This window comes from Nannospalax galili, unplaced genomic scaffold (assembly GCF_000622305.1).
Source record: "Nannospalax galili isolate Female #2095 unplaced genomic scaffold, S.galili_v1.0 scaffold569, whole genome shotgun sequence".
Classification (NCBI taxonomy): Eukaryota; Metazoa; Chordata; class Mammalia; order Rodentia; family Spalacidae; genus Nannospalax; species Nannospalax galili.
In genome coordinates this window covers 160,543-178,417 of record NW_008360300.1, presented here as the reverse complement: position 1 = coordinate 178,417, position 17,875 = coordinate 160,543, and the positions used below count along the sequence as shown (strand labels likewise).

At 40.4% G+C, this 17,875-nt stretch overlaps 2 protein-coding genes across 4 annotated transcripts in view; one reads left to right on the top strand and one right to left on the bottom strand.

Annotated features, from left to right (window-relative positions):
- Slc20a2 (solute carrier family 20 member 2) overlaps positions 1-14,385 on the bottom strand; it is a 131,476-nt gene extending 117,091 nt beyond the window's left edge. For 2 of the 3 annotated variants that reach the window (XM_017795880.2, XM_029559213.1), the window contains exon 1: positions 14,256-14,384. The gene's annotated coding sequence lies outside the window, so the exon portion shown is untranslated. Of the gene's footprint in view, positions 1-14,255 lie in introns of all 3 variants that reach the window. The other variant, XM_008824223.3, reaches the window with a different exon arrangement.
- Positions 14,386-14,638: 253 nt separating this feature from the next.
- The window catches only part of Smim19 (small integral membrane protein 19), a 69,099-nt gene continuing 65,862 nt past the window's right edge, over positions 14,639-17,875 (top strand). The window contains exon 1 of the mRNA XM_008824224.3: positions 14,639-14,777. The gene's annotated coding sequence lies outside the window, so the exon portion shown is untranslated. The remainder of the gene's footprint in view (positions 14,778-17,875) is intronic.

The following is a 17,875-nucleotide window of genomic DNA, read 5'->3' as shown; positions in this document are numbered from 1 at the left end:
CCCTTTAATCCCAGCACTTGGGAGGCAGAGGCAGGCAGATCTCTGTGAGTTTGAGGCCAGCTTGGTCTACATAGCAAGTTCCAGGCTAGTTATGGCTACAGGGAGACCCTGTCTCAAAAGAAAAAAAAAAAAAAAAAAAAAAAAAAAGGACATTTGCAGGAAAATGGATGGATCTAGATAGGTGACCCAGATCCAGAATGAAAACCCCACGTTCTCCCACTTATGCGGACCCTAGCCTAAAATGTATTTGTTAAACAGATGTAAGTGTGGGTATAGTATAACATTTGGAAAAGAGGTAAGGTCATATCAGATGATAAGGACAGAGTATAGGCAAAAGGACACATGGGTCATGAAAGAGGATTATTTTTTTTCTAGTTTCAACTTATAATTTTTCTTTGTGTGTGTGTGGTGGGAATGTGAATAAAAATGTGATTGAAGGTGCAAAACCCTTGGGGACACTTCACTGATTCAGAATGGCCATTCTAACTACACTGAAGTACACTGAAATGCATAGTTTGGGACTGAGCAAGTGTTTAAATGGTTTCCTTAAACTAGTTGTGTATTATTTTCATTTGTGACTTAATTAGAATAATGATTTTATTTTTTAAAAAATGAGTTTTAGCTTAATACAGTCAACTCTCAGTATCCACACAGGGAATTGGTTCAGAACCTCTATGGATACTGAAATCTGCAGACCCTCAGGAACCTCATAGGAAACGATCTATTTGCACAAAGTCTGCACACATCTTCCCACATACTTAGCATCTCTAGAGTATACAACACAAATGCTATGTAAATCATTGTTACACGTTTTAGAATAGTGACAAGGAAAAAGTCTGTATGTTGAGTACAGACACAATTTCTTGTAAAAAGTATTTCTCTAAAATTTGTATTTATTCCCTGTGTGTACATGCACACAACCCCAGCATGTATGTGTGTAGGTCAGAGGACAACTTGAGAGGGTGGGTTATCTCCTTCTACCATATGGGTCTGGGACATCAGGCTTTGAGGCAAGTGTCTTTACCTGCTGAGTCATCTCATCAGCCCATAAGAAAATATTTCTGATCTGGGGCTGGCTCAGTATGTGGATGTGGAAAAGATAAAGGAAAGAGATTAACTCTAAGGTAATATGGTTGGTTTTCATAAGAACCACAAAGCAAATATGAAATGGGAATTGCAGGCATTTTGACTAGCCATATCATCTCTGCTTAAGAGTATTAATAAGAGTATAACTGCCCAAGAGTTTTTTTTTATATACCAAGTTCTCTGTTGGCTCTTTAGCGCTCAAAATTTCAAACAGTAATTGAGTGTGCTAGTTAGTCTGTCAACTTGACATAACCTAGAATCACCTGAGAAGGGAGTCTCAATTGAGTAAGTGCCTAGCTCACACTGGTCTGTGGTTGTCTGTTGGGGACTGTCTTGACTGCTACTTGATTTAGCCCACTGTGAATAACACCATTCCTTAGGCAGGGGTTCCTGAATAGTATAAGAGTGGAGAAAGCTAGCAGAGTGCAAGCAAAGATTTGTGTATTTGTTCTCTCTCTGCCCTCGATTGTGGATGTCATTCTTTTGAGTTCCTCCCTTGATTTCCTTGCAGAAATGGAATTATAAACCAAATAAACCCTTTCCTCCCCTGGCTGCTGTTTGTCAGGGGACTTGTCACAACAACAGGAATGAAACTAGAACATTAAGAAGCCATACCAGCTTTGTGTGGTGGTGCATACCCTTTAATACCAGCACTCAGGAGGCAGAGGCAGGCAGAGCTCTGAGTTTGAGACCAGCCTCGTCTATATAGAGAATTCAAGGTGAGCCAGGGTTTTTTTTTTTTTTTTGAAAAAAAGAGCCAAGGCTGGGCGTGGTGGCACACACCTTTAATCCCAGCACTCAGGAGGCAGAGGCAGGTGGATCTTTGTGAGTTCGAGACCAGCCTGGTCTACATAGTGAGTTCCAGGACAGCTGGGGCTACAAGGAGACCCTGTTTCAAAAAGACCAAAAAAAAAAAAAGAGCCATATAGGCATTTCATGATCAAATTTAATCTATGTATCAACATTACTAGGTATTACTATTCAACAGATGAAGAAACTAAGGCTGAATGTCCTAAATAACTTAATCATACAGGTAGGTAATAAGGGACAGAAATTACCTTAGTTAGAATTTACACACACACACACACACACACACACACACACACACACACACACATATATCAAACATACATGTATTTATATATCTGACTTTTTAAGGTTTCTAACGGTTTCTTTTAAAATATTTATTATTTTTTATGTGCATGAGTGTTATGCCTGCATGTATGAAAGTGCACTTGTGTTATGCAGTGCCCAGTGGAGGCCAGAACAGTGTCAGATCCCCTTGAACTGGAGTTATGGATGGTTGTAGGCTGCCGTGGGTGCTGGGAACTGAACCCAGGTCCTCTGCAAAAGCAGCCAGTGCTCTTAACTGCTGGGTAATCTCGCCTGCCCCTCTAACATAGTTTCTAACTCTGCCTTAGCCTGTTCCTGTAAGAATTGTTAATGATGTGTATTTTAGTACTTGCCATTTATCATTTACTTATCAATATTCCCTACTCAATTATGACTTAGCACATTTATATAAATTCCTTGTTAGCAGCCTAACTGTGGCTCCCAGGGGATCCTGTTACACTTCCCTCAGCTCTAAGACACTCAACACCCACCAGCATGGTCAGGGAGAACTCAGGCAGAAGGTATATTCAATGAGAGAACCCCCATACTGTAGGGCTGTTCTTAGTATCTCAATACATGATAGATGGGCTTTTTCTGTAACATTCTGAGGGACTAAATCTCTGAGAAGCAGACATAAAGGCAAACTTCTCAATTCTTAAGTTGAAACAAAGACCTTTCTCTCCTATTACCAGGGCTCTTCTTCAAGCTCAACAGTCCAGGCCAGTTTAGCCAAGGTCAGTCCTGGACATATCTCAGCTTATATCTCAGCTTAAAGCTATGGCCTCACAGCCCTTTTTTCTTTGTTTATGTTGAACAATCCAAAATTAGGGGAGGAGGGCCTACCCTATATGACCAAGGCTTAAAAGACCCAGGCCCCCCTAGGAGACTTTGGGCTTTTCAATTTCTGAATTCCCTCTCCACTTGTGGAGAGTCTTTCTCTCTGTGTGTATTTCTTTACATTATTAATAAAGTTTGTTGCCTGCTATGTCTGCCTATTAATTCTTTAATGGGTTGAGAAAACGAATCTGATCAAGACCCCTAGATGGTAACAAGTCTACACATGTATGAGAATGTTACAATGAAACTCATTATTTTGTACAATTAATATACATTACTGAACAAAGAACAAAAGCAAAGAATATGCACAAGAATAAAAGAAAACAGGAGAAAATATAAATCTACAAACAGCATAAGATTAAGTCTTCCCACAAGTTCTCTACTCATTATAATACAACTAGAGTTTGGAGGTGTAGACCACACAATTTATAAGCTTTCTACCATAAGAAACTAATGAGTCAGTTGTTCAAAGCATTTGGAGAATGTCACAGTATAATCACAAAATGGCAAGATTAGTATTTAGGAAAGGAGACATCTAGTTTTTCAAAATAAAATTCTCAGTTTTAAAAAAGCAAAGAGAAATACAAAAATATAAACAATGCATTAGTACAACTAGTTACTAGAATTACTGCTATTTTTTGTTTAAGTGACCTTTTACCTAATATTTTAAAACTGTGGTATCTGTTGTTTCTATTTCTAGACACTAATTATTAGGCAAGTCCTTTTCAAGTAGTATTTATCTTTCTCTTCCTGCCTTCCCCCTGTTGACCCCAAACATGCTTTTGCTGTTATTAAATTGTTAAGATCTGGGTTTGCCCTGATCTAAATTGCTTCTTAGTGTATCAAATGGGATTTTTAAACTGCCTTGTTCTCAGAGACTCAATTTTATAAATAGCTTTTGATTCCATTTTAAGAATGGAGGAGTTTGCCAGGCATGGTGGCACACACCTTTACTCCCAGCACTTTAGAGGCAGAGACAGGTGGATCTCTGTGAGTTCATGGCCAGCCTGCTGGCCTATATAGTGAGTTCTAGGCCAGCTGAGGATACAGGGAAACCTTGTCTCAAAAAAAAAAAAAAAAGGATTTTAAGAATGGGAAAAATTATATCAAGATTAACTTATATCAAGATTAACATTTTACACAGGAAGATGGGAAGGCTTTCTTCACCCTGGCATCATCTAATGAACAAAGCATGCACAGACAAAAACAAAGCACCTGCGAAATAGAAGTGGGAGAGGCAGGGGGCTATAAAAGACCACACACTGTGCGACTGGGTGTTTGTGGGCTCTTACCTCAGCCCTCTAGCCCACTCCTATTCTTGAGAGTATTTTTTTCCCTTTCTTAATAAACTATTTCTATTCTAGGTCTAACTTAAAAACAATGACTTTTTTTCCATCTCTCCTGGTAACCTATACTATGTTTATTCTCAACTTTAATAAAACTGTCCTTGAACTTCCTTCTGAGTCCTGCTTCTAGAGTCTTTCACTAAGGAAACCAAGAACCCCCCCACCCCCCAAAGGAACCCCAGTGTTCCTGGTAACACTTTGGTGGCCAGACAAACAGCACCATCTGTCTGGACCATTCATACAGCAAACTGATAAGTGATTTATTCCTGGAGTAGAAAGGGTAACACCCTACAAATTTATCAGAGTGATTTGTGACTATAGGGCAAATGAACATACTGAAATCATTATTAAGGAAATCAGGCTCAAGAATGTATTGAACATACTAGACAAGTAAAGGGTGTGAATCCCTCATATGGACCCCGTAAAAAGGTAGGCACCCACTACTAGGATGGCCAAAGCCCCCACCCATCATTGACACCTGGTGTATTCATTAAGGACTGAAAGGTGTGCTTAGTCCCTGCTGTTGAAGTTACTCAACTGCTATCTGCCCATCCTCTTGTTTGATTATCTGGACCACCATCCAGTCATCTGACCTGGACATACTCCTGCTCTTTCACCTTCACAATTGGACTCTCTCTCAAACATGAGCCACAGCAGCCAGACTCTACAGCAGCAGCTTCTTCCCTGCAGCTGGTTTGGTTCCTTATCTTATCAAAATGGACTTCACTACATCTATCAGCCTACTTCTGAAACCACTTGAAACTCTGTGGAAGCCTTTTCAATCTTTTGTATCCATTCTGTAATCGGCATAGATAGATACACAGTGATTTTACTGTATGATATGTGTTAGAGCACAGACCCTCTACTTCTCTTTCTCTTCTCAGAAATCAGGCCATGCCTTCTGGCTCTGCAGCTGATCAAAGAGCTGAGAGACCCCTGCTGTATGGTTAGAACATACTTATATACCCCCCTTCCCCCACACACATAGAAGAACCTGGGTTCGATTCAGCCAGATTATCAAACAAAATGGGGTATCTGGCAAATTGCTTTGCTGTTGTTCAAACTTCTGCACCCTGTAAATTTGTTATTAAATAAATTCTACCATTGTGGAAAGACATGGGCATGTTCATCTACGATTCTAACAGTGTACTCATGTCAAACTCTTCTAAGACAAAGGAGTAATAAACGTCAGTAACTCTTGAATAGTTAAAATGATAGTCTTGCCTCATAAAACTATCTTCACTAACTTTAAAGTAGCATTAGTTTTCTAGAATACCATTCTTATTTCTTAGAAGCAGATCAATATTCCAAGAAAAGTTAGTAATTTATTTATCTTGCCCACTTAGGAAACACACAGCAAGGAGCTGTGTTGTGTGCAAAGACTGACAACAAATCCAGGTGATAATGTCTGTCATCTCAGAACAGGAAAAAAAAAAAAGAGTCTCTAGAGCAAATGCATCATGACTGAAAACTGTCAAGGAAACAGCCTTAGTTTAGGGCTAAGAAACAGACCAACTGCAGAAACAGAGGAGACAAGATCTCCTCTGACAGGGACAGAGGGGAAAAAAAAGGTGAAGCTTGCAGGACAGAAGGTGACAAGGGCTGTGTTGCAAGAGATAACAAAAGACCAGGTGTGGAAGGCCAGGAGGAATGCACACCCAAGTCAAGAGAGAGAAAGGAAACAAAAGTGGGGCTGGAAAATGGCCCCCAAGTTAACAACAACTATTCTTGGAGAGTTTGGTTCTCAGCACTCATGTCAGGCAGCTCACAACTACCTGTAACTCCAGCTCCAAGGTATTCAAAAAGCACCCTTTTCTTGTCTTCATGGGCATCGCACTCAATGCAAATACCCACATATGCATACATATAATTAAAAAGAAAGAATAATTAAAAGCAAAAATAAAATTTAAAAAAGAGAACAAAAAGACTTTAAACAGAAAGTTGAATCAAGGGAAAGGCACAGAGAGGCAAAATACAAAGAAATAAATTCTTGACAGATGGAGAAAAATGTATTTAACTGAGAACAAGTGATTCAGTAGACACAGGGCAGAAGGGTAGACAGGGAAGCACAACAGGTCTGCTCCAGGAGAAATCAAAAATTAACCAAATGCTTTATGGGATTTTGCTTCACTAAATTAAAAACATCTTTTTTTTTTCTTATATTTGTTCTTAGATAAAACTTGAATCACAAAAACTTTCCTTAATATCACAGAAACGTCAACTCATCTTTGATTAGAGTGAGGTCATTAATAGGAAAAGCTGAAAATACAATATATTCATGTCAAGTATTTTAATTATAACAAACTTAATTTCTATCCGACAATGTGTACAGGCACATTAATGACCTTAAACCACTCCACTGTTAATTATACAGGTGTGTGTTCCTTCTCTTGGGCTTGGCAGCATTTGGAAGAATCTCTGCTTTGTACTGCCTCCCTCAATATACCAAAAGGAAAGGGTAAGAAAGTGCATTATATTAATATACTACAAAGTTTGACAGAAGTTTAACACAGGTTTAAAAGATTAGAAAGTTCTGTGGGCGTAGTAGAGGATGCCTTTAATCCCTGCACTCAGCACTCAAGAGGCAGAAGCAGGCAATCTGTGTGAGTTCAAGGCCAGCCTGGTTTACATAGGTCAGCTGGGGCTACGGGGAGATCCTGTCTCAAAAAGACCAAAGGAAAAAAAAAAAAAAGAAAAAGAAAAGATTAGAAAGTTCTACTATCCATGTTTTCTGGGACACCCAGATAAATGAAAAGAGATCACAGAGATCACCTTCATTTCCACCTGGACAATGACAACCAAACACTGAACAAGAAAATAAAATAAAAATAAAAACAACATTGAAAAGAATGGCAACCACCCAGCACCCCCTGATTTTTGAGGGTCTCCTGTAGTCTAGGCTGGCCCCTAGCTAGGCCCCTTCATCAACTCCTGATTCTCCTGCCGCCCCTCTCCCAAGTGCTAGGATTACAGGCAGGTGCTACCATGCCTGACTTGGGAAATTATTCTTGATTCTGGAAAATAAAATAAGGTGGAATACCAACTACATTACAGTTCTCTTTACAAAGACACAATTCTTATTTTTAAATTAAAAAAACAAAAAGATAATCAGAAAACAGATCTTCAGTGCCAAAAACTTGTTTAAGAACTTATCTGGGAAGACAAAGGAAGATAAAATCTAATTTCCAATAAAATAGAACATCATTTAAAGAAACAACTCATCTGCACATCAGTGATTATTCAACAAGAGTCAATTTCAGGTGTATGTGGGGGGCAACAGCCCAATGAATGGCTTATTCTTTTCCTACTGGGATGATTTCTGTACCTACACAGAAAAATTCTGACCAGAAATAGATTATTAGCTACTATAGCCATGGAAGGTAACTCAAATGTTATGCACCAAGTTGCTGGGTTAACAAAGAATGAATGTCTAGAAACACATATGCCTAGAATCTTGTCACTCATTTTAATAATTCTTCTTTCAGCTGTATAAAAGTCAGAAATGGCATTGGAGTTGCTTCCTGAAACTCTCCTTTTCTTCAGCTGTTAACCATTTTTCACAAATATTTTCATGAGTCCTTGAGCCACCGAGTCCATGTGTGGGTATCCAACAGACTATTTTGGCTTCAAGAGACTTCCTGAAGGAATAAACCTGGTCTGTTGATCTCTACATGCTGAGACTAGGAATATCACCCATATTCAAAGATGGTATGGAAGCCAATCATGTTGTTTCCAAGGTAAAATGCCTTAAAAAAAGAAAAGTTAAAAATCAACCAGATTAAAAATCCAAAACACTTAATTATATAGTGCAAATTCTCACACAAGATGGAATTTTAGCTAAGACTGAAAAATGGATGTTTCCAATAAGAAATTTTAATGTTTGACTTCAATCTTAAAAATAAGATTTTTTTTCCAAAAATTTTAAAAGTACCACAGGGTAAATTATAAGAAATTACTAATAACGATTTCTGAAATTAATAAGAAGCATTAGACAAGCTACATGGAAATTCTTGTGACTGACTTTTCAATCCTTATCCAAGTCAGGAAACAAATACAATACTCCTCTGTATTCATACCCTATTTGGAAATGCTATAAATAGGTATGCTCTACATCTAGCTGTAAAATCAGCAACTGAAGTACTGGCCTCTAAAATTTCCAACCACAAAATCCTGGAATTGCGTATTATCTGGTAGTAAAAGTTTGGTCTCATCAGGCCAGCTCTAGGCAATCCATTGTACCCTGGTTTTCTTATCTAGGAATTACAGGGCTGATTCTTTTTACAGGGGACAGAGGCAAGAAAAGCACTTGAGGAGAGTTCAAAATGCAGCTGCTTGGGGGCTACTGCAGTCCAAATGAGTCTGAATCTCAGTGGTTAATACCTGTTTCTTTTATAATAAATCCTGAGTCATTACGGGGTACACTCTTGATTAACAAACTAGCTCATGTTCAGAATCCAGTTCTACAACCCTAAAATTCACATAATGAAGCAGTACTGACTTTATGAAATGAATCAGTGCATCATAATCTCTTTCACTGAAAATAATTCTGGGAAGAGCCTGATGCTGACTCTAACATGCCAAATGGATACGCATTTCAACATAGATTATTTCAACTCAGGTTTTCCAAATTAGTTCCTCAAATACTTAAATAGAACACAAGTTGTGTGGTAATCTTTATAAGCCTCTTCTATGTAGGACATCTCAAAATAAGTGATATTAAAACCATAGCAGTTCATGTCACTTCTTTACTGACTCAAATCATGAAGCACCCCTGAGACAAATGGCATGACATACTTCCCCAGGGAAATGACCTCTAACACAAAATACTGTACCTGCATAGGCTTTGTTTGGTCTGGCTGCTAACCAGGCTGGTGATCCTTGCATCACTGAAGGGCATGTCTTCTTCTGACTCCTGAACAGCAGGTCAGGTGATATGCAGTCCCCGATCTATGAAGTCATTTACATTCAGTGACTGTTGATGCCTGCGCCCGCCCCCGCCTAAATAACATTGTCAAATGCTGAGAAAAAAGGCAAGTATCTAGGCTTTCAAAGAATATAATTTTTCATTTTCCTGGACTGTATTTGTAGGTTCTCATCTAATCCTACATTTCTGACTTTACTCCAGGTTTACATCAAATCAACACAAAATTTTACAAATTATTCCACCAAAAAAATAAATAAAAAATAATTACTGGTTAGAAGAGGACTCCTGACTCTTTCTATATTCTATTGTGTATATTCTATCGCTTAATACAACTTAAAAAAGTGGGATCAAGATTCCACAAAAGGACAGATTCCCTAGAGAATAACTTCAGTAATATCCACATCATCGTGGATCCTCAGGAAGATTTAAATCTATTAAGTGCTTTTAAAAAAGAAAGGTAGGGCTAGAGAAATGGCTCAGCAGTTAAGAGCACTTGGTTGCTCCTGCAGAAGACCCAGGTTCAAATCCCAGCACCCACACGGTGGCTAACAACTGTCTGTAACTCTAGTTCCAGGGGATCCAACACCCTCTTCTGTCCTCCATGGGCACTGTATGACATGGGTGCACTTACATACATGCAGGAAATACACTCATACACACACACAAAAAAAAAGAAAAGTAATAAGATACAATGTGTTGTTCAACATTATTTTATTTGGTCTGTGTTTTAACATTAAATTAGGAACGTCTAAGTAAGTCATTGTTCTTGTAAATCCTCACTCAGCTACAAGAGTCAAAATTCAGTTTTTCCACCCTTATCTTTAGTCCTCGAAATATACAATGTCTCTGATTATTTCATTACCAGCCTTCACTACCTGGAAAATTTAGAACTGCTTCTGTGGTGTGGAGTCATTGCAATCTTTTATGTTACCTTGAAATTTTTAAGGATTGAAAAAACATACATTTATTTGTGTGTGCACACAGTGTGTATATGGAGGTCAGAAGACAATGTTTGGGAGCTGGTTCTCCTTCTACTGTGGGTCACAGCAAATGACCGCAGGTTGCTAGGCTTGGTGGTGTCATCTTTACCTGCTGAGTCATCTTGCTGGCCCCCTTCTGAAATTTTTAAAAGAGCATCTTTAGGGTTGGAATTGTGGTAGAGCATTTGTCAAGGATGCACAAAACTCTGGCTTCAATCCCCAGCATCACAAAGAGGAAAGTTAAAAAGGGCATCTTAAAAAAAAAATATTAGCTGGGCATGGTGGTGCACACCTTTAATCCCAGCACTCGGGAGGCAGAGGTAGGCGCATCTCTGTGAGTTTGAGGCCAGCCTGGTCTACATATAGTGAGTTCCAGGACAGCTGGGGCTACAGAGAGACCCTGTCTCAAAAAGACCAAAAAAAAAAAATTATTTTTATTTTATGCATATGGGCGTTTGCCTGCGTGTATGTGTATGTACCACCCCAGAATTGGATTTACAGATGGTTGTGAGCTGCCATGTGAATTCTGGGAACTAAACCCAGGTCCTCTGCAAGAGTAGCAAGTGCTCCTATACCCTGAGCCATCTCTCTAGCCCCCTACCCTGCCAAAGAGCATCTTCTACAACTGCAAAAATAGCATGAACTTTTAGGTCTTCCTTCAAATGATAAAATAAAATTCCTGGGCTAGAGAGGTGTCTCAGTGGGTAAGAGCCAATCCCTAACATCAACAGAAAAGTCAGGCGGGGCCGTGTGTATGTGTGTGATCCCAGCATTGTGGAAGGCAGAGGCAGGACCAGCAGGGCTTGCTGGTCACCAACACCAGGTTCAGTGAGACCCTACCTCAGGGGAATAAGGGAGAGAGTGATAGAGCAGAACACCTGATGACCAAAGGGCAGAGTATAAGCCATTAACACACAAAGAGCAATTGTGGGATGCAGTCATAGAGAAGGTAAGGCTAGAGTAGACCTGCCCCTAAGGGCAAGAAGGACCTAAACCAAAGAAGAAATCAAGAAGTGTATTACAATACACTGTTTATTCACAAATACATTTCCCAGTCAGGCTCTGTTCTAGGCCCTGGGAATAAGTAATGACTAAAGCAGAAACTCATTTGTATCCTGTGGGTTAAAGAGTACCCCATACCAAAGTCAAGATTTCTGTTTTATTTTTGGCAGTGCTGGGAACAGAATGACAGAACCCAGGGTTCTAGGATTGCTAGGTAAGTACTTTAAGCTGAGCTACAGCCTGGGAGCCAAGTTTTGAAGTAAGGAATGAGACAGACATGTTTTCCTATCATCACACTTGAATGCCTTACAAACAGAAGCTAAGGCAGTGGCTATCTTTAGTTACAACTTTGCAACTGTGAAAAATGTATAGATATGGCTGACATGAACAATTCAGTAATTGTTCATGTTTCACAGTAATTATAAATCTATTCAATTGCTTATAGAGTACGTTAAGGGGATATTACCCATATTTCTTGATACAAATAACATAAAAGATTTACATACATATGGTCAACAGTATTGGAATAGTGTGTTCATAATTCAAACACTTTGCATAAAAGAAAGCCTGATCTTTGTCAATACAGTTTCCTGTTTTGTGTATTCCTTCCCACCACTCTGTCCTTTACCTCCTTCATTTACCAATGAGTGTTCCTAATCTAAATTCTTAGAAGATGCCTGAACAGGCAAGTATGTGGTAGCAGGACAGTCACAAAGTATGAAAGCTTACATGTTTTTCTACTTAGGTCTTCCCATTGACAAAAGCGTTCCACTTTTCCCTCTCCCCAAAGGCAATGCCCACAGGTAAAGAAACCTTTGGTAAATACCAACTGGCAAAGCTTTTCCGACTCATTTCTTCCCAATGACGTATCATTAGAATGTTCTGACAGGTAAGCCCCGATGTCCTAATTTACCCACAATCGCCACCTTCCTCAGCCTAATCATTACTTCCAGCCACTTCTACTTTAAGATGCAAGACATTAGATTTCACCATCACCCTCATACATCAATGTCTTTAGAACTGCTATGCCTACATAAATAATAAATTGTATCTTTATGAACATTTTTTTAGTCTTATTAAGAAAGCCTTAATTTGGATCTCTGTGAGTTTGAGATTAGCCTGGTTTACATGGTGAGTTCCAGGCCAGCTAGGGATACAGGAAGACCCTGTCTCAAAAAGACAAAAAAAAAAAAAAAAAAAAAAAAAAAAAAAAAGCCTTAATTAAATGCAATTAGCAGTTAAATCCAGTCAAAACTTTTTTTAAAAAAATACTTTTTAAAATTTTGTTTTATGTGTACGAGTGTATTGCCTGCATGTATGTGGTACCCATGGCATGCAACGTCTGCAGGTGTCAGAAGAGGATCCCTTGAACTGGAGTTAAGGACAGTTGTTAGCCACCATATAGGTGCTGGGAACCGAATATGGGTCCTCTGCAAATAATAGCCTGTGCTCTTAACTGCTAAGCCATCTCTCCAGCCCCCAAATCTTAATTTCTTGATGCAAAAATACTGGAATATGTGTTTAAGATACTTAGAGGAAAACTGAAAAATTAGGCACATAAATATTTTACAGCTACCCACAATACAAAAAATCTAACATTCTTAACTGTCAAATGCTCAGTGAAACCCTAATACTCCAACAACATCAAACAGCCTGCTGTTTTATTTCCTTAGTTTGGTGTTGAAAAAAAATCTTATCACCTGTTTGCTCTTAATTAGGAATGGCACTATGAAATACAAAGAAGAACCCCTTTATGCAGGGGCCACCCAGACTTTCTCATTACCTTTTCCAGACTGTCCAGCCTAGCTGGCTCACTGAGTGACTCTGTTATGTAATGGGCACTCAGACAAACAAGAGGTACCAGGCTTTGTAAACTACTTATTACCCAAAGGGATTAACTGCAGTTCTATGAACTTTTAAAGCCATTTTTGAACTTGAAAACAACACTATTATTTACTGAGCTGCTTTAAATCACCAACACCCTTATTTTCACAAAAGGAGAAACAACTATTTAACGGACACATTCCGCATATCGATGTATTCAAACCAAGTTTATGCACTGAAAAACTTGAACAATCTATGCTTATGCTAAAAGTTATTCTTGAAAGTTAAATGAGATAAAACTTCTAAGACCACTTAGATGCCACTGTCCTGGCAAACAAGCAGCAGTTATTATTGCTCCTAATTTTCTAACTTTACACTTAAACTCAAGTTTAAAATTATATACATGATTGTATGCGTGCATGTAACAGTAGGTTAAGGAACATATGGTGATCCTATAAAGAATGTTGTACCAAGTACTCTTATGTAGTCTAAAGTTAACAGATGATCGACAAAGGCAAGACACCTTGCTAAAAGGTACAATAATTAACAGCTCTTATCTCAGTTTACCAATATGCAGAACCACTACACTGCCAGCTTGAATTCTAATTAGCAGCAGGCAGATCCTGGAGAGCTTGCTCAACAGGAATAGTTGAGCCCTCAAGCACGTGGACAATGGACCCCTTTATTTGCACGGTTGCAACAACATGGGAAACTCAAGTTCGAGTGAATCTGAAATCCTAGATAAACTCATCACCTGCCTCGCAATTTATTTTTTTAATACCCCAGTCATTCAAACTAATGCGTCTGCACTCTGGCCACATTCAGTTTAAAAAACAATTCAATGGCCTCGGCCTCGCAGCTTTCACTGCGACCGGGAAGATGCGAAGACCGAGAACCAGCAAAAGGGTTCTCTCAAGAGAACGCGCAAATACCCCAGAGACCGCGGTCCCCACAGCGGAAGAGCCTTCGCGCCCGTGCCCCGCGGCCAGGCCGCGCTTCCCGCCCGTGCCGCCGCCCCGACGCCGGGCCCTGTATCCGGGCCACCGGGCGGAGGGAAGGCGCTCACGCCGGGGGCGCCACCCAGGCCACCACGGCGTAGCACTCAAATTCCGAAAGAGGGAAAGAAAAAAAAACCAACAAAACCTGGCTTCTCGTCCCATCCGGAAACCGCGGGCCGGCAGGAAGTGACGAAGTAGATAAAGGTCGCCAGGTCGCCGGCTGTGGGAAGGCTCTCCCGCCCGACTTCGGGAACTGGCGGAGCCGAGGTGCGGCCTCCACCTCCGGACGGACGCCCGGCTAGCCTCCCGGCGGTGTCAAGGCCCCGCCCAGCCTCACCGCGACCGCAGGCCGCTGTCGGGACCGGAAGGCCAGGTGGACCCCGACCCGGTCGGACCGAGGCGAGCAGGTTGCACTGGAGGCCCAGTCGAACCGAGGCTCTGTAGCCGCCGCCTTCCCCGCCCTCCTGAAGAAGGCTGCAGCCTCCGCACTCTCGGACGGAGACAATGCGACCGGCTACAGCCTGCGGAGGGTAGGAGGCGCAGTCACCGGCTGGACCGCGGACGCACCCTGGCCACATGCGGGCGGAAGACTTTTAAACCGGCTGAACTGAGTTTTCTTCCGCAAGGAACAGCGCACAGGATCGGGGGCGCGGCTGGAGGAGGCCAGGTTTGGGCGTCAGACGTGTGCGACGACTCTGCCCCCAGGCTCACAGAACCACCTCTGTCACCTGTTTTGTTCTCCTTTCCCCCTTCCCTCTTCTGTAAAGTGGAACTGCAGTGCTTTCCCAGCAGGATGGTTACGAAAATCATTCGAATGTGGGCTGCCGAGCCCACAGGCCTCAGAGCATGCTCCCTTTCCTTCTGTTGGTGAAGGCCCGTGAGCTTGTTCCCTTCTGCATCCACACCCCACCCTCTCATCTCTCCCCCAGGAATCCCCTCCCCACGGTGCAGTGGGTTTGGATATTACATCGTCTGAGTGATTCTAAGCTTCTGTGAGAAAGGAACAGGGTTCCAAGTGATAGACCAGAATAACATTTGAGTCATGATAAATGATGCTCAATTTTAGAAACCCGCAGATATGGTAGCAGGAACTCAGTCAGGACTCTTGAATTTTAAAACTTAAAGTATTGCTATGTGATGGCTAGAAAAGGTCTTATTTTTCCGCCTAAAAGTTTTCACCCATAAAATCCTAGTTGAGGTATTTTTTTCAGCTTAATCTCTGGATACCCTTGTATACTTGGAACTTAAGTAAGAGCACTACAGGACAACTGAAGGAAAGGGTCTGTTTTCTCAGAGCCCTGAATGTCATTCCCAGCATGTGACTACTGGTCCTCTTGCTGGAGCACTAACTTGCCAGAAATGAACTACTGGACATTTTACTTTAGACTGAAGAGAAAGGGTATGGTAGCATGTGTAGACCTGTTGGCAGGTGTGTGCACACACACTTGGTTAGACTGCAGCACGCTGAGAGGGATGGTCAACGTTCAGGCCACACATGTGGGTCTGTCTTAACAAAGCATGCTGTTGGTCATGTCAGGATAGGTAGGAAAGTCCTAGCCTCGATGCAAATATTTCACAACTGTGGGCCAAAGAGAACTCATGCGTATCCCAGGAACTATGGAATAGTAGTGCCATTGCATAGCACTGATGTTGTATAATATGTGTTGTATAACCCAGGTTAACATTTTGCCTTCCGGGTCAGCAGTAATTAAAAATCTTTTCTAAATATGATTAAAGAGTGACATACTAGGAAGAAATCAAAGTAGGAATATCTGGCTCTTCCTGAGTAGGAGTACATCACTTACTAAGTGACACATGGACAGAGTTTGTCAAAAGTTGAAGGAAGAAATTAACCTGGCTCAGATCCACTTGGGCATATTAGGAAACACTGGTAATTTGTCAGATAAATAAATGGTACTCCCTCTATATCCTAGTGGCTATTGCCTATTGTTCCTGAGGGCTACTGCTATTGCTACATTATTATTATCTAGGCCCTTCTGTAGCAACTCAAATCGGACACTGAAACTTTTTCCCCCCAAAATATGATCATGGTTATTGTTATTTTAGCATTTTGGCATCTATATTGGTTAAAATTTCATAAATCATAGGCAGTTTTAGTGTTTGGTTTTCCAGAAGTCTCTATGTCTGAAATAGGCTGGTTACTTACTATAAATCATAATTAAATTCAGAGAACCTTTGGCATTGAGTTTTAAAGAATAAAAATTGAACAGTGACTATGCCACCCATCCTTGTCCCTCCCACTCAATCAAAAGCTAATCATAGATATCTAAGATTTAGGTCTGCTCTAATATTTGAATCTTAAACCTGTAAATCTTTATAGTTTAAGTTCTGTGTATATTGTTCCTTGGCCAAAGCATTTTTTACAAGACTACTGTTTCTGTCCATCAGACACCATTAATGTCAGGAGTTTAAATGGCTTTTCATAACATCCACCTTACTCTAAATGAGCACAGTAGGTCTCCAAACTTCTGGCAAAGACAGCAGATTTGAGAAAGAGAAAGTGTATCACCTGGCTTAGAGCAAACCTTTCCTGAAATTTCATTCTTTCTGTGTTTTATACAGAGTCAAGTGAGGAAAGAAAGAAAAAAAAAAAGGCTTGTTAACTTAGTGAGGCAAACCACATTAATGAATATTTGCATGGCTTATACAAAAGACTAATATTTTTGTAGAAGAATTTCTACAGTGCCTTCGTTGTTGTAGGCAGCAAAACAACAACAAACCCTTGCAAGCAGTTTCTTGACGTTTCAGATGTATCTTCACTTGGTTTTAAAACATGGCTGCCTTATTAGAAACTACAGTACACTTACCACTGATCATTTGCCCTTTCTCCTTTTTGTAGAGTATCTGAAACTTCTGAATTACTTTCACATATTATGCCATTTTACTTACTTTTTTGTTCAACACAAGAGAGGAACTTTATCCCCAAGGGAAAATTCTCAAACACAAATAAGAAATTTTTATTTTTACCAGGCATGGTGGCACAGGCCTTTAGTCCCAACACTCGGTAGGCAGAGGCAGAGTCAGGCAGATCTTTGTGAGTTCAAGTCCAGCCTGATCTACATAGTGAGTTCTAGGCCAGCAGCCAGCAGGGGCTACAGAGAGACCCTGTCTTAAAAAGACCAAAAAAAACCTTTGTTCTTGTGATGAGCATTCTTGCTTTCTGTGGAAATCAAAGAATGCGTTTTCATGAGTAAGTACCAAGAAGTAAGGTTTTTGTTTTTTGAGGCAGTGTCTACCTGTAACCCCACCTGGCCTGGAACTTGCTATGTAGACCAAACTAGACTTGATCTCACAGAGATCCACCTGCCTCTGCCTCCTGAGTGTTGGGATCAAAGGGGTATGCCACCACACCCAGCCAAAAGTAACCTTTTAGCTCACAGATTCTTTTAGCCAAAATTGATCAATAGGCCAAACCTTGATCCAACTCCAAATGTGTGGGCATGTTGGGAGGCATGTGAAGAGCAGTTCGTGTTGTGTCTGTGTCTTTTTTCTAGGCTGCTGTCGTGAGGGAAACCCATCTTCTCAGTATCACAGACGTTTGGGTGTGTGTTTTGATTCTGATTTCAACTTCAATCCTTTTAGCAACATTTTTTATCCTACATTTTAACGTTTATATAAGAGCTATGATATTTCAATGTAAAAAATGGGGAAAAAGTATGTCACGTACCTTTATGACCTAAATCCAAGGTCAATAAACCTTTTCTTTCCTTTTTTTTTTATTTTATCTACGTGTGTGTATTACCT